This window comes from Staurois parvus, unplaced genomic scaffold (assembly GCF_062004578.1).
Source record: "Staurois parvus isolate SC_StPar_1 unplaced genomic scaffold, SC_StPar_1.0 ptg000066l, whole genome shotgun sequence".
In the NCBI taxonomy this organism is placed as follows: domain Eukaryota; kingdom Metazoa; phylum Chordata; class Amphibia; order Anura; family Ranidae; genus Staurois; species Staurois parvus.
In genome coordinates, this window is record NW_028317862.1 from 12,034,033 (window position 1) to 12,059,646 (window position 25,614).

The window sequence follows — 25,614 nt, forward strand, 5'->3', positions numbered from 1 at the left end:
CAATATTTAGTCAAAAAGTGGTAATCTTACCTTGAATGCTGTACATGGAGGAAGAAGTCATTGCTTCAGAATACAAGTGGAACAGTCACTCCAGGCAACTTACTTTTCCTCCACTTTAATCAATATGCCTTATATTAGCAAAAAAGGTACAAAGCCCAGAGTCATTAGAACGTAACCAGTTATTTTCAACTTGTGATGTCATCCTGTTTCCTATGTAATACTATAAAGGGCACACGATGCAACGCTAAAAAAATGTTTAGTTTTTGACAGGGAGACAATGTGGAACCCTTTTCACTTTAACTCTGCTGTGTATCGTTAAAAATAGGACATGATATATCCTGCATAACTTTCCCACTTGGATATCACAAAAATGGTATAAACGGGTTGATGCTCTATTCCGAGAACTTGTCTGGAAGAAGAAATCTCCCCGAATTAAACTATCCACACTTCAACTGGGAAGGGATGCTGGTGGATTTGCCATCCCACACCGCAAAATGTATTTTTGTGAAGCCCAGCTTCAGCATTTTCTGGGTTGGGATAACATTGATTTTGCAGACCCTATTTAGGCGATTTTATTATCTATTAGGTGTGAATACTCTTTGCTTTCCCAGATGGAAGCTGCAATGTTTGTATCATCCCAGCACTGTCCCACACTGTTTCTTTTCCATCAGTTATGGTCTTCTGTTAATAAGCTACAGAAATGGGAGTGTTTTACTGATAGTACCCCACTCTGGAATAACTTCCTCCTTCTGGAGGTCAACAAATTAAAAGAGTTTTGGGAGTGGCAAGAAAGGGGGTTGAGATATTTGTCCCAATTGTATGATGATCACACCTTAAAGACATTTCAGATGGAATTTAATCTCCAGACACAGAAGTTTTTTCAATACTTACAGTTGAGACATGCCCTGACTACCCAGGCTCATACATATAATATAGCAGAAAAAAAAAACAAACACCCAATCTTAAGGTTGGTTAAATGAACCAATTCTAAACAAAGGCTCATTTCTCAATTATATGGGACTTTGATGATTGAGATACACTCATGCACATCTATCCCGGCTAGAAGGGGATGGGAGGAAGATTAAGGACCACTGGAGGAGGAGCTGTGGGAGCAGGCGTTGAAATCCCTCCCTATGGTATCTTTGTCGCCAACGCAGAGACTCAATCAATTTTTTATACTTCATAGGGTTAATCATACTCAGGCTAAATTGTATGGATGAATTCATAGAGACACAGATTTGTGTCCTAGGTGTGACAGAGGTCCGGTGGATCTTATTCATAGGCTATGGAGATGCCCGAAACTTCATAGATATTGGCAAGATATTGTCTCTCACATATCCTCCATTTATCAAATTGCCTTGTCTGCAGAACCTAAAATATGCCTGCTTACTATGTTTGATGAGTATTTTGTACCCACTGAGCTGATGCCTTCTGTCACTAGGTTACTCTATATAGCACGAAAATTGACCACACAAAAATGTATATCGCCCAGCCCTCCATCCGTAACAGAGTGGAAAACTCAGCTTAACAATGTAATCTCCAAAAAACCCCGAATATTTCAAAACAGAAACTGTATTAGAAAATTTAAAATGATATGGGGTCCCTGGCTGGCAGCACCCAGTTTCGCTCCGCTCCATATGATAGCAAATAGATTGTTTCCTCTATAAACGTGTGAGGCTCTTAATTGTAAGATAGAACAGCTGGAATTTACAAGTTTTGGACAAGACAAGTGCAGCTAGATACAATAGGAAGGAGAAACTGAATTGGGCCAACCTGTGCTGGTTAACGGGCTTATTGTTGTAGGATATATGTCCATACGATGTATTTACCGATTGTTGTTTTATCACTGTATGACCATCGTCTTTGTATTGTTTGTAGTGTGATGCGCACATGTTGTGCTTTGTTTGTTAAAAAAACTACATGTTAAAAAAACAAAAAAGTTCTGATTTAAAAAAAAACAAATAGGACATGCTGAGGTCATGAGGCTTTGCTTTCTGACATGCAGCAAAAATGTAACCCCCTACCCTACCCCCTTCAATAGGGTCACACCACAACTGCCCTGCAACTGTGTGCAATGGACAGGGTTGAAATGCAGTGGTGCAGGCTTTTCAGTGTTAATACAGGCGACTTATTGCCTTCCATCCATGAACCACCCTCTAAAAAGGAATACACCAAATTTTTTGTTTTGTTTTTTCTGTTTAGAGGGGTGGCAAGGATCGCCATCTGTGTAAATGAGCCCCAAGTTGGAAATTTACCCCACTGTTCCTCCCGCAGTACTTAGAGCACTACATACACAAACAAGCACACTTATAAGATATGCTATTTACGTGCCTGATATACAGTTGTGTTCAAAATAATAGCAGTTAGACATCACTAACCTGATCAATCACTGTTTTTGGTAGAAATGATATTTCTACATGGCAAATAATTTACTAGCAGGTGTAGTAGAGTAATAGAAATCCAACAGACCCAACAGTCATGACATGCATGCTGCTGATTCTGTGTAATTGAATCACTAATTGAAAGGGGCATGTTCAAAATAATAGCAGTGTGGAGTTCTATTAGTGAGGTCATTCATTCTTTGAAAAACAGGTGGCAATTATTGCCCTTATTTAAGGAAGGAAGGCAGCAAATGTTGTACATGCTGGTTACAGTGCATTTCTCTCTGAAATTCTGAGGAAAATGGGTCGTTCCAGACATTGTTCAGAAGAACAGCATAACTTGATTAAAAAGTTGATTGGAGAGGGGAAAACATATAAAGAAGTGCAGAAAATGATAGGCTGCTCAGCTAAAATGATCGCAAATGCTTTAAAATGGCAACCAAAACCTGAAAGACGTGGAAGAAAATGAAAAACTACCATTCAAATGGATAGAAGAATAGTCAAAATGGCAAGGACTCAGCCAACAATCAGCTTCAGGAAGATCAAAAAAGGTCTAAAGTTACCTGTGAGTACTGTTACAATTAGAAGACGCCTATGTGAAGCCAAACTATCTGCAAGAAGCCCCCGCAAAGTCCCACTGTTGAAAAAAAACGACATGTGCTGAAGAGGTTACAATTTGCCAAAGAGCACATTGACTGGCCTAAAGAGAAATGGCGCAACATTTTGTGGACTGATGAAAGTAAGATTGTTCTTTTTGGGTCTAGTGGCCAGAGACAGTTTGTCAGACGACCCCCAAACACAATTCAATGGGGATGTTTCTCATACTATGGTGTTGGGCCTATTTATCGCATACCAGGGATCATGGATCAGTTTGAATACATCAGAATACTTGAAGACGTCATGCTGCCTTATGCTGAAGAGGAAATACCCTTGAAATGGGTGTTCCAACAAGACAACGACCCCAAACACACCAGTAAACGTGCAACATCTTGGTTCCAGACCAACAAGATTGACGTTATGGAGTGGCCAGCCCAATCCCCGGATCTTAATCCAATAGAAAACTTGTGGGGTGACATAAAAAAATGCAGTTTGAGGCAACACCAAGAAATAGAGAAGAACTGTGGAATGTAGTCCAATCATCCTGGGCTGGAATACCTGTTCACAGGTGCCAGACGTTGGTTGACTCCATGCAACACAGATGTACAGCAGTTCTCAGAAACAGTGCTTATACAACTAAATATTAATTAAGTGATTCAAAGGAAAGCAAAATCTTCAAACATTTTTCAGTTTATATAGTGAATGTTTGAGTTTGTAAAGAATACAAAACACTGCTATTTTTTTGAAGACTAATATTCACTTTTCTTCAATTTGTTTTAGAGGAACAACACAAATGTGATCTATTTTTCTTCATGTTTTGATTTGGCATAGAATGTGTAGTGTTCCCAATGCATTTGTGTGTATGAAAATAAAAGCTATTAGAAGGATTTTGAGCTTTATTCACTTTTTCAACACACTGCTATTATTTTGAACACAAAACTGTATGTGAGTGCTATCAGTAGTTGTGATTATTTTTAACACCCATTTGCTATTTTATGTCCTGTTTCAGGACCGGAGAAGGCAAGCGGTGCATTGCTGGCCACATTTTGAATTATATTTCTTTCTAAAGAATGATCAAAATATTATTTTGCTTTCAAATTCTTCACCTATTCTTGTATTTCACCGTGACTGCTATCTTGTTTGAGAAGCAAGTGTTTAAAGAAAAACCCCACGCAAAATGCTTAGTATGATAAAGGGTGTAAGGGTTAGAACCTCTGTCCAGTTTTTATTGATCTCACTGGAGACATCTGCCTTTCCAAACTGTCCCAGAGACATGACAGGAAGCAAGTAGCCTCCCCCCAATGCGGTGACAAATGTCACCTTTGACAGTTCTAACAGGTGTACCCAATGGAACATATCCCTCTACTGCTAAAAGATGATACAGGAACAGTTACACTACTTCCTCAAAACAGCGATTTAAAGTGTGTGGTCTGAAAAAGGACCACTAAAGTGACATTTTTAGAAATGACTAAATCAGCCAGTCAAAGCCACATAAAGGGGAACCCCGGTCCAAATGTCTGCCTGCAGGAATTTACATATGACTGTGAAATATCTGCATTAGATCAAAATTCCACTGTGTCTCTTTTACCAAGTTGCAACTAGCTTTGCTTGAACGTTTATCATTTGATAGTATGGACATTAGAAAAGCCTGTATATGTATACGTGTACATATTGAGTAATACTGTTTATTTAGTTGATTACTTTCCTACCATAAAATATAGATCTTTACAGAAAGATACTGAAAGTTGGTGTCTTGCTTAAAAGTGGAAAGCTAAATCATATGTAAATTTGGTTAGGATAGAATGGAGAAGTGTTACAACATCTATATAGTTATCCATGTACAGTGCATCCAGAAAGTATTCACAGTGCTTAACTTTTGCCACATTTTGTTATGTTACAGCCTTATTCCAAAATGGATTAAATTATTTTTTTTCCTCAACATTCTACAAACAATACCCCATAATGACAATGTGAAAGAAGTTAGTTTTGAAATCTTTGCAATTAAAAATAAAAAACGAAATGTTTTCATGTGACAACACCGAAGAAATTACACTTTACTACAATGAAAAGTTGTGAGTGAACAGCTTGTAGAACAGTGTAAATTTGCTGTCCCCTCAAAATAACTCAACACCCAGCCATTAATGTCTAAACCGCTGGCAACAAAAGTGAGTACACCCCTAAGTGAAAATGTCCAAAATGGGCCTAATTAGCCATTTTCACTCCTGGTATCATGTGACTCCTTAGTGTTACAAGGTCTCAGGTATGAATGGGGAGCGGGTGTGTTAAATTTGGTGTTATCGCTCTCACACATACTGGTCACTGGAAGTTCAACATAGCACCTCTTGGGATAGAACTCTCTGAGGAACTGAAAAAAAGAATTGTTGTTCTACATAAAGATAGCTGAGGCTATAAGAATATTGCCAAGACCCTAAAACTGAGCTGCAGCACGGTGGCCAAAACCATACAGTGGTTTAACAGGACATGTTCCACTCAGAACAGGCCTCGCCATGGTCGATCAAAGTTGAGTGAATGTGCTCAGTGTCATATCCAGAGGTTGTCTTTGGGAAATAAATGTATGAGAGCTGCCAGCATTGCTGCAGAGGTTGAAGGGGTGGAGGGGTCAGCCTGTCAGTGATCAGACCATATACGCACCACACTGCATCAAATTGTTCTACATGGCTGTTGTCCCAGAAGGAAGCCACTTCTAAAGATGATGCACAAGAAAGCCCACACGCAGTTTGCTGAAGACAAGCAGACTAAGGACATTGATTACTGGAACCATGTCCTGTGGTCTGATGAGACCAAGATAAACTTATTTGGTTCAGATGGTGTCAAGTGTGTTTGGCGGCAACCAGGTGAGGATTACAAAGACAAGTGTGTCTTGCCTACAGTCAAGCATGGTGGTGGGAGTGTCATTGTCTGGGGCTGCATGAGTGCTGCCAACACTGGGGAGCTACAGTTCATTGAGAGAACCATAAATGCCACAATGAACTTTGACATACTGAAGCAGAGCATGTTGCCCTCCCTTCAGAAACTGGGCCCCAGGGCAGTATTCCAACATGATAACCAGAAACACACCTCCAAGACAACCACTGCCTTGCTAAAGAAGCTGAGGGTGAAGGTGATGGAATGGCCAAGCATGTCTCCAGTCCTAAACCCTGTTGAGCATCTGTGGGGCATCCTCAAACGGAAGGTGGAGGAGCGCAAGGTCTCTAACATCAACCAGCTCTGTGATGTTGTCATGAAGGAGTGAAAGAGGACTCCAGTGGCCACCTGTGAAGCTCTGGTGAGCTCCCTGCCCAAGAGGGTTAAGGCAGTGCTGGAAAATAATGGTGGCCACACAAAATATTGACATTTTGGGCCCAATCTTTGTGATCTTTGTTTCTAATGGAGGTGCACAGGTGTGTGCTATCTGAAGTAATGTCTGCGGGGGAGGTGCAGCAGGAAAGGGCACTAATGTACCACAGCCAGGTCCTGAGGAACCTAGCTAAAGGTCCACTGTAATATCCTCTTCTGACAGGCCAGAAGCGACTGGGCAGTCTGAGCTGCTGCGTCTATCTGGCATTGTGGCTACTACTGGGGCTTCTGCCTGAGCATATGTAACCAAGGATGATCTTGCTTCAGCCATAGCGGGTTTAGAAGATAAGATTGATGGGATGATAGCATCGGTTTCTCAGGGGACTAAGAAGCGGGATAGATCCCTGTCACTAGAACCACCAATCCTAAAGCAAGAATGGGTGGAAATAAAAATACAGAAATCCCCCTGCGCTCCACAGAACCTAGTGAGTTAGCTGCTATCACCTATTCTATATACCACAAGATAAGTGAAACAAAATAATATAAGTGGTGAAGCGCTCAACTTAAATACTCAAAAACTAGTGCAATATCCCCATATATAAATATTAAATCCCTAGTGATATAATAATACCCAAATGATACCTCTTAGGCTATGCAGATATACAAATAATACTGATAAATAATAATGAATAGAAAACTAGTGCAATATCCTCATATATAATATATATCCCTGGTGATATAGTGATAACTAATATCTCTTAAACTGTGCAAAAAAGTGATACTGAAATGCAATTGATTATATCAATTTAAAATAAAATATTAATTAAAATAGTGATGCCACACTGTGCAAAAATTATAACAAAGTGTTCAAATATTGCCACTCCATGCTGAAATAGTGCTCTTCGTGAAAATCTTGACGTGACTCCCCTCAATAGCAGAAATGCCCCCTCACCTTCCACATTCGACCCTTGCGGGTCACAGAGCTTTTTATATATATATATATATATATATATATATATATATCTCTGCCAGATGTTAATCTCCTCCACTGCCTCCACCGACCATGATCCTCCTCCAGGCAGTAAGTACCACTCCAATTACTCCCCTCACACAACGAACTCTGCCAGGAAATATTCTCCTCCACTGCCACCACCGACCAAGATCCTCCTCCAGGCAGTAAGTAATACTTCAATACCCCTCACACAATGGACTCAGGCATATAGCGATTCATATGGAAAAACAAAAGCAGACCTCCATAGTGCAACACTGTTTAATGGACTAAAACGATACAGTGAAACATTACACTCACATGTCCTCAAAAACCGAGAAGCAGTTTCCCATATGCTATGGGTGTATACAGGAGTCCAAAGATGGCGTCCGCACCCGAAACCGGAAGTACGTCACCCCTACGTCGACGCGTTGCGCCACGATCACGTGGCTTCTTCAGGATCCTTTCTTTGCAGTGCGATTTGAGCCATTCATTTTGTATGGCTCAAATCGCACCACACCAGCAGGAAAGGTGCATGTACCTTTTTTTTCCCCCCACACTGGAATCGGATCGCATTGGGTGTTCACATCCATGCGATCTGATTCGAGCCAATCACACTGCGTTCTGCAAACCTTTTTTTGGATGTCATAACTTAACACAGACACCTGCAGTGGTTCAAATGACCAGAGTGCGATTGTGATACTGTGCGGGAAAAGTACAGAATTCACACCAAAAGTGTGAAAAGGCACTAAAAGCTGCTAGAAACCCATGGACATTTTAATTCAGAAAGTGAACTTTGGAGGATGAATTACTTCACAGTACAGGTAGCTAGAGAGGTATGGGATGGCTTTTTTTTTTTTTAAAGCTCTTTAATTGTTTGTTAGAACGTATACATGGTCAAAATGAAAAATCATATATTCATTTCCACATTGTTCCACTTATTTCTACTCATATTTATCTGAACGATCTTAAAGTTTGTAAACTAACTTTGTGAAGATCCCCACAAATTGAATTCCTTGAACTCCGTTGTATGTGTTCACTAGGCCCTGTTGATCAGCACTGCTGTGTCACACAAACTACAGGTGCTGAGAGGAGGAGTTTCAGGTAGCAGAGTTAGTACAGGAATCATTGCTTGCAGGCAGCAAGGTACCATGAGATATGTAGTCCTTAGAAATTGAATGTAAACAGCAAAGGAGAATCCAGCAAGTTGTGGAAAGATATGGCCAGCAGACAGACAACACTAACAACATGAAAAGGGAAGTTTTTTTTTTTTAAATAAGCTTTTTTGGATTGTCAAAAATAACTAATTTTATTACATTGCTGATGTTAAGAGTGTATGCTGTGACCATAGATCTCCTTTAAGGATATATGTTAATATTTATAATGTAAGCACACATGCACTCTGCGGTATTTTTCTGTCACCATCACTCTTCAGCTGAACAGTGTAGATGAGACAAATGTGATAAAATTCAAGTAAAAATAAATTAACACAATAGTATGCTTTCCTAAAACAAAAATAGATTAAAAAAAAAAAAGTAGTCCCTAAACCCATCAATATATTTTTGGATTGCGGGAAGAAACCAGAAAACAAACCTCGGTGAACACTGAAAAAACATACAAACTGCATGCGCATACAGTAATATTAGTTGGTGTACCAAAGCTAAAAGGGAAGAGTGTTGGCCACTTATTAGAGCACTGCCCATATTAGGCCCCTTTCACACAAGCAGATTGATAGGGACCACCTGTCCGTTTTTCAGGTGAACCCGATTGGACCAACCATTGCTCTCTATGGGGAGGCAGATGTAAATGGACTTGTGTCCTGCAGATCGGATGCTGGCAGGCATAAAAGAAGTGGAGTGGACAGAAACCTGTCATCCGCCTACTCAGCAGGGATCAGTGGAAAGATCCCCTGCTGAGCAAGCGGATCCACTTGACAGAGTCCGCCCCATGTGAAAGGGGCCTTAAATGAATATTTTGTGAACTTTCCGATGTTATAATAGCTGCAAAGTTTCTTGTACAGCAGCATTAATATACCGATTTTCCGATTTGCCTGGATTTGCTGTCTTGCTGCAAAACCTTAAAGAACAACGCACCCACGCACATCCCAGAAAGCTATAATGCCATTAGGCACCCAGCGCTAGTGTGCACAAGTGCATAGGCAATTACCAAATTGAGCATTTAAAGCCATATTAGATATAGATCTTTTGCAAACAAGAAAATTAAATTCACACAAGCAAGGAGATATGGTTATTGAAAGACTGCTTCCATAACCATATTAGTGCTGGGTTTGTGCTCTATCACAGGTTTGCACTGACAAGCAGACATTTATAAAGCCCTTTTTCTATTCAACAGGTACAGTAATCCTTCAAAGCCACCTTTACATTTCTCATCATATTCAAAATTAGGCAGTTGAAAAATTACTTTAAAGGGTGTGCAAACTTAAAGAGGAAATTTAAAGTGTTACTAAACCCAGGACCCTGCATTAACTATATCTGGTCTCCCACAGTACAAAGAACATGGAAATGCAATTATTTAAGTAAATATAAACTGCTAAATACCTTTTCTCATCAGCAGTTAGGGCAGTCTTGTGACTTCTACCAGTGTACACCTGTGCACTGGTTAAAGCTTGTAGGGGGAGTTTTCATTCTACTCTGACTGCCCGGCAAGATTGCATAACCCTGACCCTCTGTCTGGACAGTGCCGATTGGCCCTGTGCTGATCACATGCACCCTCTCAAGAAAAATAATTCTCTAGCAGTACACACCAAACTGAGCATGTGAAGAGTGTCCCTGAGGCTGTCTTCTATCAGGAGATGAAATGGGAAGTGTGGAAGAAGGGGAGGATCAGAGAAGACAGAATAAAACATCCTTTTTACACAATGCGGAGAATTAAACCCCTTAAGTTCTACAGTGAGTATAACAAACATGATTTACCGCATATACAGGCTGATTTTACTGTTGTGGCTTTAGTAACACTTTAACAGAAACATAACTACGAGTTGGCTATAGTCCTAACTGTTTGGATCAGCAATTTTGTCTCCAATTCTATGGAGAAGGGGGGGGGATAATTTAGCTCCTAACTGTTCCCTGGTGAACCAGAACTAATGTTCCTATGGGAAAATTTCCCTTCTAATCCTGTTCTGGTGACAACCCAACATTTGAGAGTTTTCGTTCACTATCACTCTTGGTAAAAATGGCAGGACAAATTGGGAGAGTGAATCTCCCTAATGTGGAAAGATTGTGGTGGATAAAAAAAAAAAAAAAAAAGGACTTGTAGACATAAATCAATCTTTTTGCATAATAAAGTATAACGACTACAGACAAAAGGTTTTTTGGGGTTTTTGTAGTTTTGAACAGACTGGAGAGGGATTAGAACACCCGTCTAATTGCGGTCTGCGATTAACCACTCCCCACCTTGAGGGAGATTCACCCTATTCGTCATGTTTATCATCAAATGTGAAAGTAAAAGAAAATCTCACATTTTGGGTAAGTAATAGGGGGTAAATCTTCCAACTGGGACACTAGCTCTGGTAACAACAAGCGATTCCTTCACTTTGGAGAGATTTCTTCTTACTTACTCTTTTGGCTATTGGACAGAAAGTGATGGGAAATCTTCCTAATCCAATCCAAAATGGAAAAAAAAGTTTTACCTTTAGTTCCACTGCAAATCTTTAAAGTAGAACTAAAGACAAAACTTTTATTATTTTTGGATAAGAGGGTTTAGAACCCGTCAAGTATTTTATTGCAGTCAGTGCCGCCGTTTGGGAGATTCACCCTGTCCTGTTTACCATTAGTGAAAGTGAAAATAAAAGAAAACCCCAAATTTTGGGTAATCGCAGAAAATAAAGGGGAAACATTCCAAAGGGGGAACCAATTCTGGTGACCTGGGGGGGGGGCCAAGGGATTGCTTCAATTTGAAGGATTTCCTCTCACTTCCTGTTTTGCTATGGAGCAGGAAGTGAAAAGGGAAATCTATGAAATGCATCACAGATGGAGAAAAAAAAAAATAAAAATACGACGGGTTATAACCCTCCTTTACGTTATCCAAAATGGAAAAAAAAAAAGTTTTGCCTATAGTTCTACTTTAAAGACCGCAAAATGTAGGGAAGGGCAAGGGTGTATGCTTTGTTTACACATTTTGCGCTGTATAATGTCCCTCTTTCCCATTTCTTTGGGAATGGACCAGTTTGTCAAAATAATTTGTTGTCTTTGCTCACTCAACTGTTAGGTCACTGGGAGCTAGGCGGTGTGTGAGATAGGCCCATTTGTTTCTTTTTTAAAAGAACATCTTCAATTTCAGCCCCCCTGAGTGCAATCAGCACGGTGATATGCTTACCTTCATCCTCGCTCCTGAGAACCGCATTGTGTGGTTCTGTTCAAACAAGTGTTAACTTGATTTCCCAGGTATTTGCCACCACATTGCCTTCTTGCTGAAATTTTGAATTTATTATTTTAAATGAGTGGAAACAGTTTAAGTGCAGTAGGAGTAAGGGATCACTACTGCAATTGCCATTTCACCTATAACATTTGAGTGCGCTGTCCATTACAATTAACCTGTCACCCCTTTCTCATGCTGATTGCTTTAACACTTTCTGAATCACTGACCTGGAACAAATATTGATATGAGAAATCTTTTACTTTCATTTGCTGCATTAATGCTCCAAGTGTTACGCACTAGAACTGAAACCAGAAAACGAATGTTTCCTGGAAGCAGTCATCAATGGTACGCTACACATTAATTTCCTGACAGGTATATTTTAAAGCAAACCTGTCGATATGATTTAAACAGCCAAGAAAGCAAGCAAGAAAGTCTACTGTCCAGAAATGTATGCCCTGCCCATACAACCCCTAAGGGCTCGTTCACACTAGGCTGTTTTGCCAACGCTTGCCAAACGCCCCTATAGCATTTGGCAAGCTTTGGTCCGGCGTTTTGCGGAGCGTTTTTAACGCTCCGCAAACGCCGCATGCGCGGTTTAGCGGCGGTTGCTAGGCGTTTGCCGAGCGTTAATAACGCCCCACAAATGCCTATAATGCAGTTTGAGTGGTGTTACCGCTCCGCAAACGCCCCGCAACCGCACCGCAAACGCCGGCCGGGCATTTGCGGAGCGGCACCATAGACGAGAATAGGAGGCTTCAAAGCCTCCTGACTCGACCACAGGCGTCCGTTTTGCCGCGACGCAAACGCTCCCGTTAGAACAGCACCATGTGCTTTAATGTGCAGAATTGGCAGAGGCGTTTGGGAAGCGGTAAAAACTGCCGCCTGCACAGAAGGCTAGTGTGAACGTAGCCTAAATGTAACTAATCTGCAAATTCTAAAAACATTTTTAGAAAATATTATGATTCTTATACAGAATTTATATAGCTATATAAAAAACAGACTGCAAACGTACCTCATCCCTCATCTATCATATAAAGAACCATAAAACCCAAAAGGGACTTTACTGGTACAGAAAGTGGACAACATCATATTATTGGAAATAGTAATAATAAAGTAAGCGCTCATATACAATACAAAGCAGCTGAACATATAGGAAAACACATAAAAGTCCCAAAATGCATAGATAAAAAATGCAGCGCTCATAAAAATGAAAAATGGTAATAATAAACACAGTCCAGTAAAAAACAGTGCTCCTTGTTTCCCAGTGTAAATGGTAAAATTTCGCACGAACCAGAACGCGCATAGGTAATGCGCATATGTGTATATATATCCTGAAGATCCTCTCTCCACTTAAATCTGGTCAGGTATGTGGCTGGGAAGGATGGAGATCCTACGCCCTCATGAGGTGAGAAGTGATTCAGCAGGTCAGAGCAATAGCGATCGAAGTAAGCCTCCAAAGGAACTGGCACAGGAATCCCCAAGGCTAAAAAGATGGGAGAAGCTCCTCACAGGAGACATAGGGGAGCACTCATAGTGTAGTAATTAAAACTTTTATGGAGAACAGCACAGGTGCAGAATACAATAGAATAGCCAAGTATGAGCAAACACACTGACCCTTTTGGAAGTCAAAATGGCCGCCGGGCCTCCTCGTGGCACCGGCGGCTTGGTGTCAACGCCGTCCTGGGTCCCCGCTGACGCGTTTCGTGCGCACGCACTTCTTCAGGGGTGGAACATAGGACTGCCGTGACCGCTTGGTCGTACCTAAATACCGTATTTCGCGCGTGCGCACTAATGCGGCGCCATCTTGCCGGAGTCCACGCGTCCGCGTATTGCGGACGCGTGGACTCCGGCAAGATGGCGCCGCATTAGTGCGCACGCGCAAAATACGGTATTTAGGTACGACCAAGCGGTCACGGCAGTCCTATGTTCCACCCCTGAAGAAGTGCGTGCGCACGAAACGCGTCAGTTGGGACCCAGGACGCCGTTGACACCAAGCCGCCGGTGCCACGAGGAGGCCCGGCGGCCATTTTGACTTCCAAAAGGGTCAGTGTGTTTGCTCATACTTGGCTATTCTATTGTATTCTGCACCTGTGCTGTTCTCCATAAAAGTTTTAATTACTACACTATGAGTGCTCCCCTATGTCTCCTGTGAGGAGCTTCTCCCATCTTTTTAGCCTTGGGGATTCCTGTGCCAGTTCCTTTGGAGGCTTACTTCGATCGCTATTGCTCTGACCTGCTGAATCACTTCTCACCTCATGAGGGCGTAGAATCTCCATCCTTCCCAGCCACATACCTGACCAGATTTAAGTGGAGAGAGGATCTTCAGGATATATATACACATATGCGCATTACCTATGCGCGTTCTGGTTCGTGCGAAATTTTACCATTTACACTGGGAAACAAGGAGCACTGTTTTTTACTGGACTGTGTTTATTATTACCATTTTTCATTTTTATGAGCGCTGCATTTTTTATCTAAACATCATATTATTGTATAAAACATGTTTATTGAAACGTATCTTCCAAAATTTTACCATAAAAACAGTATTTTGGCTAATCAGCCCAATATATCACAGCATTGTATATCATGGCAGCAAAGTACTCCAGAGGTTGACGCATTTTAATTGTTTGCTTCCTCAGGACCCCAAAGGAGTTGAAGACAAAAAAATCCAGTATCCTAGCTGGAAGATAGATATGTGCATATATTTGCAACACATTAGTTAAGTAATTATAATCATCATATAACACTACCAAAAGAAAACTTTCTCCACAAACTCACATGTCAACATGAGTGGTAATAAAGGGCAACAGTATCCACATAGTGGTTAAAAAGGTCCCAGATGAATACCCGCCGATACTGCCAAATCGCCACATGCCGTATAAATTAGGCCCTGCAATAAACACATAGGGCAGGGCCTAATTTATGCGGCATGTGGGGATCTGGCAGTATGGGCGGATATTCATCTGGGACCTTTTTAACCACTATGTGGATACTGTTGCCCTTTATTACCACTCATGTTGACATGTGAGCTTGTGGAGAAAGTTTTCTTTTGGTAATGTTATATAATGATTATAATTACTTAACTAATGTGTTGCAAATATATGCACATATGTATCTTCCAGATAGGATACTGGACTTTTTTGTCTTCAACTCCTTTGGGGTCCTGAGGAAGCGAACAAGTGAAACGTGTCGACCTCTGGAGTACTTTCATGTGCTATACAATGCTGTGATATACTGGGCTAATTAGCCAAAATGCTGTTTTTATGGTAAAATTTTCGAAGATATTTTTCAATAAACATGCTTTATACAATAATATGATGTGGTCTACTTTCTGGACCAGTAAACTCCCATTTGGTTTTTATGGTTCTTTAGAATTTATATAGCGCCAATGGTTTATGCTGTACTTTACAAGATAAAACAGTAGTAACTCCTCCTGAAACTCAAAATAGTCTAATATTCTTTTAATTTGACAGTGGAGCATTCTCTAGATCAGTAAATACTAGCCTACAATGTTCATGAACTTACCAGGAATTAACATTGGTCCATTTTATGTTTTGTTATTTTTTGTAATTATTAAGGGGAGGGAGTTTAATAAATCAGACAGAATCTGGAGCAGCTGTGTGTGGAACTAAACCATCCTATCCTTTACAGCAAATAAAGCTTCTATCTTAATCTCTGTTTGATCTGTATTATCTATAATGCTGCACACGTTAGCAGCTATAACACCAGCCATTTGGCTGGACAGTTCAGATGAGCGCTACCATAAGCATGCTAGCAACTGTAACAATTATCATCTAAGACAGTGGTCTCCAAACTGCGGCCTGAGGGCCAGATGTAGCCCTTTGCTTGTGGTTATCTGGCCCTTGGGGCATGATTTCCTCCACTGATACCAACAATGGAGCATAATTCCCCCCCCCCCACACTCACACTAATGATGGGGCACAATTCCTCTCACTGACGCCAATGATACGGCACAATTCCTCCCAAATGACACCAACAATGGGGCCCAATCCCTCTCACTGATACAAAAGATGGAGCATTGTTTTTTCCCCCACTGACATCGGGACCGTTTCTACTCCCAATGGCCACAGTCCGGCTCCCCTAGGAGTCTGAAGGACAGTAAACTGGCCCTTTGTCTAGAAAGTTTGGAGACCCCTGATCTAAGACATGCCTTGATTGTAATGGTATTGGCAAGCAGTTAAATCAGTGGGTTTAGTTCCAATTTAAAGTATCAAATGGCCCTTCACCACCATTCCTGTACCCCCTCTCTCATCAAGACTGGGCACATGTTCCCCTGCTCTCACTCCATACCTCGATTCCCTCCCCACTGCATTCACCCACTCTTGCAGGAAGTACTCGCTCCTCCCCAACCTATTTATCATCACTGCCACTCAAACTCATCCTCCTCTGCCTGCCCTTACTATTGCACCTACATCCCAGCTAGATGCTCTGACCACCCCAACCTTGCTTGAGCAAACATTTGCTAGTTATTTAAAAATGTCAATATAAAAAGGTGTCCCATTTGGACTTATGGCTATCCCAACAGTCACAGGTGCAAGGCTCAAGACGGGTCCGTCCACTCCCCGAAACATGAAAAGCAGAAAAAGTTCAATTGGCACCACTGATGAATTCACTTTTCTTCATAAAGATAAATGAGTTGGGATGCAGCATAAGAATATATACTATCCATAATTCCAGTTTTTAAAGGTATACAGCACGCAACTGAAAAAAGTCAGAATCAAGACACCATATCATAATACAACACAAAAGTCACAATTCAAAGTAGAAACCAAGCCTCCCTGTATATTTCTAAAACAAACTCCTTGAATCAAAAACACTGAAAATCATTTGCATCATCTAAAAGAAGCCAGGCCATATGTTAGACATGATATATTTTAGTCTACGATTATTAGCTCATTTTGAAGAAAGAAAGCAAAGAATAAGGGAGGGCTTAGAAAATAAAGAAAGAAGGGGGTAGGGAAGAGGAAGAAGAAAAGTGAGTAGTGAAAGGAGGTACTAAAAAGGTGAGAAAGGACAATCATAGCAAAGTGGTACATTCCACACATAATGTAATCCCTTTGGTATCCTAGTTGTTAATGTCAATATCCAGAATACCACTTTTCTGCTTAGAATGGAAAAGCAAGCTCCTCCTCTAATATCTATACGTTTGTATCTATAAGTAAAACTATTGGTTCCTGTGTAACAGTACACAATCAAGTTACTCTGTGATACACAAGACTCATAAAGAAAGTAAAAAAACATCCCTTACTAAGCCAAATCCTCCATTTGTGTCTCACACACTCCTACTCCTAGACACTGCAGCTCACAACAGGAAGATTTTAGCAGCGTAGGCAGTCCAGAAAGCAGTGCCAGGACTAGGTATGGCCACCTGCTGTTTACCAAGCTACGGGTTTATGAATCAGCAGTAATAATGCTGATAGCCAAGTCCTATGCAAAAAAAGCAGGCCATGCATGGGTCAAATTCCAATATAATTTTCTTTAGAAAATCTTTTCTAAGAATTTTCGCTCAAATTTCGCACCATTAGTGGGCCACAGCAGTGGCCGATTTTCGAGCGACCATCGAATTCGAGTGATTGGGCATGTTGGAGATTTTTTGAAAAACGAACAAATTTCTAATCAATGATGGAAGAATTGTGTGAGAAATGTAATTGAAAAAAAAAGCAGCATGAGCTGTGACCTGGAAAGAAAGGAAAATCAATTGTGGCACCATCGGATTACAAAACGGACACAATTTCAGATTTTCTAAAGAAAATTTGTTCAGAATACGACCCGTGTATGGCCTGTTTTGTAATTTTTTTCATTTTTTGTTTCAATGGAAATTTTGCTTGGAATTCAGGAGCAGTGAAGTCTTTTTACTACTCCAACTCAAGAAACCTGAATTAGGTGGAATACACTGGCAGGATTATATCTCTGGGACTTTCAGGTGGAGCAAGAGAAAACGTAAATGCAATTGAACTTATATTTAAAGTGGAACTTCACTATCTCAATCAATATGGACTACTTTGAATCCTTATGCTGCTAGCATTAGTAAATAGATAGGAAAGTATATCATACTTAAGTGTTTTAAAACAATTTTTTTTTTAAAAGCTTCTTCAGTTACTTCCTGGTTTCCTGCCTAGGCAAACGATTTGCAAAATGCTAACAGTTATTTTATCTATAGCTTATGATACGTTGACATTATAAAGTTGTAGATATAATAAAGAAATAATTTATGTGGTGTATCTAGCATACTTGACACTCAGTGTGGATAATTTTTTAACGCCACAAACCTTGACTGACCCCCCAACCCCACTACATTACTTTACTTTTAGGAACAAATCGTTAAAAGGAAAAAAAAACAAAAAACACATAAAATAATAAAGCAGAGAAAAGAAATGACAGTGGAAAATATTGTGTACCCCTACAGTGGTGACAAACAGAAAAATGCCCCTTTGCATTAGTGGTCAATGCAGTGCCCCTTACATTCGTCGTGAGTGGAAAAATGCCCCTTAGTTTGGTGATCAGTATAAAAATGCCACACCTACTTTGAAAGAAAAAAAATACAATCCCTTTACAATGATGGTGGTCAGTAGGCTTGGTGCCCCCCTAACTAGGACAGCTGTGTGGGTTAAGATGGTGGTCAGTAGGAGGTATGCCTTGCTATATTGTTCACTACTGAATGAATCCCCTAGCAAACTCTGGAGGACCCCCAGGCTTGCACAGAACTATGATTGAGAAAGGCTGCTCTAAAGTGATTACAAGGTCTCCTGGGGGTTCTTACCATGTATTGCACCTGCCATTCCACGTATTAGTACATAAACAATGTGTTTGGTATTACATTTAATCAGATGTTTTATCTTAAAACTCTTATTGGTGACACAAGATCTAGTAACTCAGGAGTCCCCCATACACTGGCATCTACACATAAATGCACCACATAATCCCATAATTTGAACACAGGAGTCCTCAGGAAACTGGACAATAGTTCTTTTTACCCATAGTAGATTTTGTATTTCCAGGTTTAAGAACAGCATTTGAGAAGAAAAGGGAAAATATAAAAAAATGGCCATTATAGACAACTGTCCTTCCTGTACACATTTTTGCACAGGAAATACTGTGCCAAATGGTCTCACAAAATTGATGTATATGGGGCAGTATACGGATCATGACAAATCCCACATTTGGTAAAATAACCCCAATATACATACCAAGTCTGTCGCAATAACAATCTCTGGAACTGTACAAGGCTTCAGCTGTAGCAAAAAAAAAAAGAAAAAGAAAAAAAACAGTCACTATAGTTTGCATAACCAAAGATGACTCAATACAGGGCACCATGAAAGAATGGTCTCTCCTCTACACACACTGTCCATGCTAAAAGGGAACATCTGCTGAACAGGTGTCATTTATACTAATGTGAGAGTAACAATCATAAACCCATCAAAGAAATCCCCATCCGTTTCCCGTGTGTTGAGAATATATTTAGCTCTGCAACGTAACTTCTAATGATGACCACCTGCTGCAAGTAAGAAAGGACATCTCCACCCAAATAGCTAAATAGATAGCTGAAACATATGCTTTTGAAGGAATGTGAGTTCAAGGGTTAGCTCAAGAGTTGTTTTTGAAATAGACGTTTTCCACTATTACTATAAACTAATTTCCTGATGTCATTACCTACGGCGAGCTAACAGCACTCTCGCTGATCAGAAATGGATGCCAGCTGACCAAATTACCACTAGATTATCCTTAAAAGCACAAAATGTCAACCAGAAAGAGGAACGTTGTTCTTTTAATTAACAAGTTCTGAAGTCTCCTGGAACATGTGACATGTCTCTCAGGAGGCTGCAGCCGGAAAAGGGGGGTACACGTCATACTCGCGTAGGTGAAATTTGAGAAACTTAGAGAGACTGCCTGTCAAAAAAATAAAAATAAAAAAAAATACCCACTCGACGTTAATCATTTAAAGGACTGCCCATAGCAGGTATACTGCTCCAGGGCGGCTGCACTGTTCAAAATCACGTAAATATATGTGATTTTGCATTTCAGGATAGAGCGTGTGTGCCACCTTACCCGGGCTGTCACTGGCTCCCGAAGATGTCAATCACCGGGTCCCGGCCAGCGATTCATGGACGGGACTCTGATCAGCAGAGAAGCTGACAGGGCAGAGATCTATCAGCGGGGACATGCGGATTTCTATCTCTCTGCAAGGCAGAGAGATAGAAAGTAGCACGTCCCCTAGTAAATCAACACACAGTAAGCACAAAACAGTACACTGTTAACCCTTCGATCGCCCCAGAGGTTAACCCCTCCCTGCCCAGTGTCTTTAGTACAGTGCCAGTGCTTTTGATTAGCACTGTCACTGGCGATGTCAGTGGCAGTTAGTTCCCATTCCCGTTGATGAAGCCACGTGACCCTGTGGCGTAACATGTAGGGGAGGGGCTTTGATATCACAACGCTCGGAAAAAAGTAGAGAGCGGTTCAGCTGGCTGTGGATTAGCGAATGATATACATCGATAGCGGCATCCTTTTGGGAGTTACTTTGCACTAACTAAGCGCTAAACGCACTTCAACATGTGAATGGAATACAAATGTTTATAAAATATACAGTAAGCATAAAACACTATGTTTTGGTCATCTTTTTTAGCATTGATCTGATGGAGGAGGATAACTAGGAAGTGAAGGAGACCCAGATCCACTGGACATCCCAACCATCCTACCATAGTCCACTAAAAGGGACACATGATATACAGGTGAAACTCGAAAAATCAGAATATCGTGCAAAAGTTCATTTATTTTAGTAATGCAACTTAAAAGGTGAAACTAACATATGAGATAGACTCATTACATGCAAAGTAAGATAGTTCAAGCCGTGATTTGTCATAATTGTGATGATTATGGCTTACAGCTCATAAAAACCCCAAATCCACAATCTCAGAAAATTAGAATATTACATGCAATCAATAAAACAAGGATTGTACATAGGACAATATCAGACCTCTGAAAAGTATAAGCATGCATATGTACTCAGTACTTGGTTTGGGCCCCTTTTGCAGCAATTACTGCCTCAATGCGACGTGACATGGAAGCTATCAGCCTGTGGCACTGCTGAGGTGTTATGGAGGACCAGGATGCTTCAATAGCAGCCTTCAGCTCTTCTGCACTGTTCAGTCTCATGTCTCTCATCTTTCTCTTGGCAATGCCCCATAGATTCTCTATGGTGTTCAGGTCAGGCGAGTTTGCTGGCCAATCAAGCACAGTAATCCCACGGTCATTGAGCCAGGTTTTGGTGCTTTTGGCAGTGTGGGCAGGTGCCAAGTCCTGCTGGAAAATGAAGTCAGCATCCCCATAAAGCTCATCTGCGGAAGGAAGCATGAAGTGCTCCAAAATCTCCTGGTAGATGGCTGCATTGACCCTGGATTTAATGAAGCACAGTGGACCAACACCAGCAGATGACATGGCTCCCCAAATCAACACAGACTGTGGAAACTTCACACTGGACTTCAAGCATCTTGCAGTGTGTGCCTCTCCATTCTTCCTCATACTCTGGGTCCTTGGTTTCCAAATGAGATGGAAAAGTTGCTCTTATCAGGACTTTGGACCACTGAGCAACAGACCAGGTCTGTTTTTCTTTAGCCCAGGTAAGACGCTTCTGACGTTGTTTGTTGTTCAGGAGCGGCTTGACAAGGGGAATACGACATTTGAAGCCCATGTCCACGATCCGTCTGTGTGTGGTGGCTCTTGATGCACTGACTGACTCCCAGCCTCAGTCCACTCCTTGTGAAAGTCCGCAACACTGTTGAATGGCCTTTTCCTGACAATCCTCTCCAGGCTGCGGTCATCCCTGCTGCTTGTGCACCTTTTTCTTGCACACTTTTCCCTTCCAAATAACTTTCTATAAATGTGCTTTGATACAGCACTTTGGGAACATCCAACGTCTTTTGCAATTACCTTTTGAGGCTTTTCCTCCTTATGGAGGGTGTCAATGATGGTTTTCTGCACAACTGTCAGGTCAGCTGTCTTTCCCATGATTGTGATTCCTACTGAACCAGACAGAGACCATTTAAAGGCTCAGGAACCCTTTGCATGTGTTATGGCTTAATTAGCTGATTAGAGTGGGACACTTTGAGCCGAGAATATTGCACCTTTTCACAATATTCAAATTTTCTGAGATTGTGGAATTGGGGTTTTCATGAGCTGTAAGCCATAATCATCACAATTATGACAAATCACGACTTGAACTATCTTGCTTTGCATGTAATGAGTCTATCTCATATATTAGCTTCACCTTTTAAGTTGCATTACTGAAATAAATGAACTTTTGCACGATATTCAAATTTTTAGAGTTTCACCTGTATATAACCTCACTTAGCGGTTTGGTCATATACACCAGGTGAGAGCATAACCGGAGGAGGTGCACACACACTTCACTTGAAGTAATAAATTGCACTGTGTGCTAAGAAGCATTTAATCTCCATACATCAGTGGATACATACAACTAGAGTATATTGATGCATGAACACTTATTTACAAATGTTTTGTTAGCGAAGCGTGGCACTAGATTGTAGTTTAGTTAGTTTCCACCCAGTATCAGTTTGTGTCAGAATGCCTGCCACAGTCCCGCTATAAATCGCTGATCGCCACCATTACTAGTATAAAAAAATAGAAAGATAAAAATTCCAGTATATACACACACACACACACACACACACACACACACACACAGCCCAACATTTGTAGACTTATTGGGATTTTTTTTTTTTACCAAGACATTTAGTAGAATACTTTTTGGCCTAAATTTATAAAGAAATTACATTTTTAGTGGTTAGATTTTATAGCAAAATGCAAAAAAAATTTTTTTCAAAAATTGTTGATCTTTGTTTATAGCACAAAAAATAAGAAACAGAGGTGATCAAATCCCACCAAAAGAAAGCTCTATTTGTGGGAAAACAAAATAACAAATTTAATTTATGTACAGCATTGCATGACCACGCAATTGTCAGTTAAAATAACGGAGTGCCGTATCGCAAAAAATGATTAGGTTATGAAGGGGGAGCTAAATCTTACAGAGGGCAAGGGGTTAAAAAAAATGCCAGTGTTAAAGATGGGGTTAGAGAATTTAATTCTAAATGAAGGTCTTTAAAAAAAAATTAAATTTTTTATAATCAAAATAGTTGTTTTTTTTTTTTTTTAAGTTCAGATAGATTGATGAAGGATTAGAATCCTCATCAGGTTTTATAGCTTTAAGAGGCTCAAATGGAGGGATGCCTTCACTTCTTGTCTGCTAGACAAGGTTGTCCTTGGGACAGGATGTTAGGGGAAAGTTAAAAGTGATTCTAAACCTTTAATTTATTCGTTTAACCACTTGCCTACCGGGCACTTTCACCCCCTTCCTGCCCAGGATTTTCAGCTTTCAGAGCTGTCGCAGTTTGAATGACAATTGCGCGGTCATGCAACACTGTACCCATTTGGAATTTTTATCATTTATATGAGACAGATGGAGCTTTCTTTTGGTGGTATATAATCACAACTGGGGTTTTTATTTTTTTGATAAACAAAAAACAACTGAAAAGTTTAAAAAAAAAAAAGTTTTTTTCTTAGTTCCGGTTATAAAACTTTGTAAATAAGTAATTTTTCTCCTTCACTGATGTGCGCTAATGAGGCGGCACTGATGGGCATTGACAGGCATCACTGATGGGCACTGAAAGGCAGTACTCATATGGCACTGATAGGCAGCACTGACTGGAACTGTTAGGTGGCACTGATTGGCAGCACTCACTGGCACTGAAAAGCAGCTCAGATGGGCACTGACATGTGGCATTGATGTGCACTGGTAGGCACTGACATGTGGCGTTGATGTGCACCGACAGGTGGCCTTGATGGACACTGACTGGTGGCACTGATGGGGTTACACTGATCTTCAGTGATCAGTGTAGATGTCTCCTCTGAGGAATACCGATTACCGGCTCTCCTCTCCTCAGCGTGACAGCTTGTGAGGAGAGAAATGCCGATAAGCGGCATTTCCTTATTTACATGCGATCAGCTGATCACAGTGGACACAATGCTAGCATAGGGCATTGTGTCCACGGTAGCATTTGCATAGGCAGAGCAGAGTAGGACTGGCCATAGAGGAATTACTTTGACGCAGTTGGCCAGCAATATGTGTGAACTAAAAGTCTAAAAAAGTATTGCATAGTTTGCTTGAAAGGGTATATACCAGTGTGCAGAGGGTCCTTCAGAATTTCTAGTCTTTCCTCCAATCAGCTCTCCTCACTGAGCTCTGCAAAGTGTAACTTCAGCTCTCCGCCTCCTTTTTTCTGAACTCTTGGGCAAGCTTTATAAATTCTGGATTTTGAACAGATATAGAGAGAAGGAGGCAGATAGACAAGTACAACTTATGTAGGAGGATTTGTTTCATCTCTATGTACCACCGGAGACTAATCACTTCACTGAGTATAAGTAACAGTTTACAGCCACTTCAAGGCTTTAGAACAACTTTAGATAGGGAAATGTTAGAACCCCAGTCAGCTTTTTTGTTTTCGGTTTTCCTAATGCACCTCAGTTCCAGGCTGGTAAAAATTTGGGACAGAAAGTGAGGGAAAAGCTCTGTAACCAATCCCAAGATAGCAGTAAAACTGGAGATGTAAAAAAGTGAGGTATAGATACACTTAATAGGCTTGTAATGCCACGAATCCAGTCTGATAGAGTAATGTCTAAACCTGCAATGGGCAAACTACGGCCCGTGGGCCGTATACGGCCCGGCGGACCTTTTAATCCGGCCTGCAGAGCTAGGCTCCTCTCACAGTCCGCCCTGAAGACCGGTGTAGCATGAAAATCTGTCTCCTATGAGGATCTGTCCCCCTCGACGTATCTGCGCATGTGCCGGAGATCGCCGATCGGCTGCTAATGCCTGAAACTGGCACATGCGCAGATACGTCGAGGGGGACAGATCCTCATAGGAGACAGATTTTCATGCTACACTGGAACGGCGCGGGAACACGGCGAGAGGAACGCGCGGAGCAAAGGTAAGTGAATTGACACAGGGGGGACTTGGGGACTTAATATGGGGGATGAATTAATATGGGGAATGAATTACTATAGGGGGGATGAATTACTATGGGGGGATGAATTACTATAGGGGGGATGAATTACTATGCTTACTATGGGGGAATATTACTATACTTACTATGGATGACACATACACATCATTCATCTACTCTTGGACCGGCCCCCGGGTCCAATATATGAACCCATTGCGGCCCTCGAGTCAAAAAGTTTGCCGACCCCTGGTCTAAACAGTTAAATGTTAACTCCATGATTTCCTGATGTGGCTTTAGTGCTTCCCATGTCACCTGGCTGCTATTTGGATGGAGGAGATGATAATGAATTATCTTTAGTAAGATGGAGAGATAGCAAGAAAATCATGAAGGGTCAGTTCACGTTTACACCTCAGCAACATCTTAGTAATTAGGAAGGACAGGATGATGACATCTTTGGAAGTTTTCCAGCCATGCTTCAGGGGGTACATAAAAGGCCTACATCTATAGCAAAGGCATTATTCAACTTTGGTCAAAAATGCTCAGTTTGTCATACCTACAGGCACCGGTTACCTGCATAAGTAATTTTTTGGCAAAGGTGAACCAGGAAATAGTAGCATCAATTGTCTGATTGTGTGAACTACAAAACTGGCTAAACAGAATTACAAATGCTTTGGCAGGGTAAATTTTACAGACAAAAAACTGGTTGAAATCCGCTTTAATGGTCTTATAAAGTGCTAGAACAAATACAATGATTGAGCTTAATTATGAAAGGCCAAAGGTTATTTTCCACAGATTTTTGCAATCTGTCAGTTTTTTATTTGGGAGACTTGTAAAACTTATTTTCTGTAATCATTTGATATGGGATTTTTGCTTTTCTTGCCATTTAGTCCTAGCTGTTTTATGGTGTGAAGCTATTTTCATCCTGGAAATCACTAGGTAT

At 40.9% G+C, this 25,614-nt stretch overlaps 1 protein-coding gene across 6 annotated transcripts in view; it reads right to left on the reverse strand.

Moving 5' to 3' along the window:
• DIPK1A (divergent protein kinase domain 1A) overlaps window positions 1–25,614 on the reverse strand; it is a 199,342-nt gene that overhangs the window by 127,453 nt on the left and 46,275 nt on the right. For 4 of the 6 annotated variants that reach the window (XM_089668953.1, XM_089668948.1, XM_089668950.1 and 1 more), the window contains one exon: window positions 18,849–18,893. The exons of the other annotated variants lie outside the window; for them this stretch is intronic. The gene's annotated coding sequence lies outside the window, so the exon portion shown is untranslated. The remainder of the gene's footprint in view (window positions 1–18,848; window positions 18,894–25,614) is intronic. 6 annotated transcript variants of the gene reach the window in all.